The sequence below is a fragment of the Nansenia antarctica genome (assembly GCF_963989245.1).
Source record: "Nansenia antarctica genome assembly, chromosome: 18".
Lineage (NCBI taxonomy): Eukaryota > Metazoa > Chordata > Actinopteri > Argentiniformes > Microstomatidae > Nansenia > Nansenia antarctica.
In genome coordinates this window covers 24,592,472-24,596,369 of record NC_137691.1, presented here as the reverse complement: position 1 = coordinate 24,596,369, position 3,898 = coordinate 24,592,472, and the positions used below count along the sequence as shown (strand labels likewise).

The 3,898-nt window shown below is 40.4% G+C and overlaps 1 long non-coding RNA gene across 1 annotated transcript; it reads right to left on the bottom strand.

Annotated features, from left to right (window-relative positions):
* Positions 1-1,713: 1,713 nt before the first annotated feature.
* On the bottom strand, positions 1,714-3,291 carry LOC308173288. Its single transcript, XR_013937883.1, has 3 exons — positions 3,219-3,291; positions 3,033-3,126; positions 1,714-2,195 (listed from the first exon to the last, which is right to left on the bottom strand). It is a non-coding gene; the product is annotated as an uncharacterized lncRNA (long non-coding RNA).
* Between the last annotated feature and the right edge of the window lie 607 nt (positions 3,292-3,898).

Sequence of the window (3,898 nt, the reverse complement as noted above, 5' to 3'; positions counted from 1 at the left end):
CTGCAGGAGGTGTTTCAAGTGTTTCCATTCGTCTTGTGTGTCAATTAATATTATGTTTCCTAATGAATTTGTTTGTACTGCTTGTAAAGTAGTTTTTTAAGTATTTTCCAGATTGTACACAGATAGCCCTGCTACGTCCTCCGTGAGGGCCCGTTCCCCTGTACATAAGTCCCTGTCCAGCCCTGCTACATCCTCCGTGAGGACCACCTCTACCACATCCTCCGTGAGGACCACCTCTACCACATCCTCAGAGAGGACCACCTCTACCTCAGGCTACTGCAAGTATGAGCCACAATTACATCATTGTTATTTTTAAATGTTCATATTGATTGTTTCATTACTAATACATTAAATGTATGCTCATTCATTCACACAGCACCAAGATGTTTTGGACAAAATTACATCTGGACAGTTACCTTTCATCCCCATCCACCCAGTACACTGGTAAGTCACATTGAATAGGGATTATTTAGAAATGTGTTTACTCACAAAATGTTATTTTGACTGTACATATCTGTGCTTGTTTGTGTGTTTACACTAACAAGATGGTTATTGCTTACCTCATCAGGAGAGCTGATTGGTGTGATGTTACCTAACCCTCCAGATGTTACCCCCAACCCTCCAGATGTTACCCCCAACCCTCCAGATGTTATCCCCTAACCTCCCAGATGTTACCCCAACCCTCCACCACCACCTCAGACACACCACCACCACCTCAGACACACCACCACCACCACCACCTCAGACACACCACCACCACCTCAGACACACCACCACCACCACCTCAGACACACCACCACCACCACCTCAGACACACCACCACCACCACCTCAGACACACCACCACCACCACCTCAGACACACCACCACCACCACCCCAGACACACCACCACCACCACCTCAGACACACCACCACCACCACCTCAGACACACCACCACCACCTCAGACACACCACCAGGATGTGGTAGAGGTGGTCCTCACGGAGGATGTAGCAGGGCTGGACAGGGACTTATGTACAGGGGAACGGGCCCTCACGGAGGACGTAGCAGGGCTATCTGTGTATTTATCTGTTCTATTATTGTTGAATTTGTGAATGATATGTTACTCCCTAACTATTATTATATACCTGATTGTAACCTGTACAGTTCTTTTGCAAACGTTATCCCCCTGAAGTGTTGTGTATTTATATATAAAGTTTATTCTGTTTTCTGAATCAGTGTGGACTCGTGGTGTGTTTGTTGCGTTTGCAACTTTATGAGAAAATGATCTGCTGATCAGACCTCCGTTTCTTTCTTTTGAAACCGGGAGCACTTAACCAATAGAGAACGGAATAAACTGGGCTTAGAAGAGATGTTGTTACCTATGGCAGTGTATAGAGGGCCAGTCGAGTATTCCCCTAATGGAGATTTTAACCGTTTATTGACCCTTTCTTGCCGTCTTTTCAGCCGCGGGTTCGAATCCACCTGAGGACATTACTGTCAAAAATCATTTCTTTTTAAAAGTCTTAATCAATTAAATGTTTAATGTAACACAACATGTTTTGATGATTTATAATTCATTTCATTAAAGAAAACAGGACATCTTATGCTATTTATTGGTTTAACATTGTAATGTATTCTGCCCTGTTGAGTTCTCTAACCCTAAGCTCCATTGTTGATGTTAATGTAACCATTATACTGTTTTAAAACATACACAGACACGTGGATGTATTGAACTCCACACTTGATTTATTAAAAAGCACACACGCACAACTGCTAAACCATGTACATAAAAAATAAACAAAACTGATTAAACCTTGGTTGTATCGAACTAAAACAAAATGTGCATATTTAAAACAATTTCCAACAGTGTTACAACATTAATTAATCATTTCATTGTAAATAAAAACTCTACTATGTGTGTGTGTGTGTGTGTGTGTGTGTGTGTGTGTGTGTGTGTGTGTACAGTCTCTTTCCCTTCTAAGGTGCCACACTGATCAGGACCCTGGCCACTCAACCCATGGCCATTCAGCCCCATCTTCATCCAGATGCTCTGATGGGGACAGCAGTTCCAGCGGCCGACATTGTGATCGTAGCTGGGGATGGAAGGCTCAGCTGCAGGCTGTGTTGGGGGCGGAGGGAGAGAGGCTGCAGGCTGCGTTGGGGGCGGAGGGAGAGAGGCTGCAGACTGTGATGGAGGAGCATGGTGTGGCAGTGCTGCATGACAACAAAATAAATAGGAAACACATGTTAAACCAAAAAGGAGCTGTGCATAGACTTCAGTTAAAAAACATGCCAGAGAGTATTGAGGCAGCACTGTATGCTGCTCTGCTCTGGTAGGGGCAGGGTGCTTCACATGACACTTCTAGTATCAGAGAGAGTAGTACATTCACCATTTTTAAATCTAGAACCAAAACATTACAGAAAGAACATCAGTTCTGTGATCATTAATTGTATTGATGATGATGATGATGATGATGATGATGATGATGATGATGTGTGTGTGTGTGTCTTAACTAGTGTAATGTTGTGTTGTAATGTTTTTACTTTATTTTCATTTTTATTATCAACATCATTTATATATATATATATATATATATATATATATATATATATATATATATATATATATATATATGTTACGGTACATGTGGGAATACGGTACATGTGGGAAAACTAGGGTTAGGGTTAGGTGCTAAGGTGCTACGGTGCTAATTATTATTATTCCATTGTTGATTAGAACTTTATTGTATCTTAGTCATTTGTATTAGTATATCCTGTTTCCCTATTGTCTTGTTACCCTTCCCCCAGGGACTACAGATGGAAATTAGCTCTGAACTATATCTGAAGCAATATATGTATTGTGCATTATCCCTGTCAAATAAACTAATAAACAAACATGTAATGTAGGATCTAAGATAATAGGATGCAAAAGAAGTCTCAATAGTTTGTTAAATATCCACAGCAAAGTACCAACATTTACAGATGACTTTCAATCAAAATAACAGACCTGGTTGAAATTGTGTGCAATATAAATAAACTGAAATGACATACTGTATTCCCACACGGCGGGTTCTAGAGTGTAGGCCTAAGGATGGGGCCCAGGCAAGCCGCTGAGGAGGTATTGGCAGCAGGACCTTCACTGGAGCTGAAGGAGCAGGTAACATGAAACTTCACACAACTGGAAATCACTTTGACAGTGAATAAAGATGGGACACACAGTAATGTACATGAATTAACCTTGCAAAGGAGACGCAGTCACATCGGATTCATCATCATGAGCTGGTCTCAAGAGTGTAACTGAAGCAGTCAGTTTTCTCCTCACTGTAAAAGAAAATAAAGTGTTATTCTCTCCCTCACTAACGCCTGGCTTATTCATCATGCTTGTAAATGGGTTATAGCCACATTCTGTCATTACCTGTTATAGTCTGTCAAGCTGATTTGAACATTAATACGTCTCAGTATGTCTACTCTGATGTGAATAATATGTCTCATCTGATGAGAATTACATATACATTGGTATATAGGCTATTTGTTATGAATGGATATTTAGTTCAATGTTCACTTCTTTAAAGCAGGTAAAGCATCAGTGACGGTATGCATGTTTAAACACATTGATTGTGAAATCAAGGGTTTGGTATGTTTCTAAATTGTATGGGTGTCACCTGCTCAAAATGCCTCTTTTGCCCATACTGTAATGTACATGCCAAACCCTTGAAACACATCTTCAAAAAGGATGCAAAAAGAGAACTCGTATGAACACTTATCCTCCTCCTACAAATAGATACAATATGGAATGTAATAAAACATGCAATTACACATGTACTGTACAGAGCAGACATACATTGTAAATACATGTAGGCTAACTAAACTTGTAAATAAACTAACTGTACATACATTTACAGTTGAATTGCCCTATA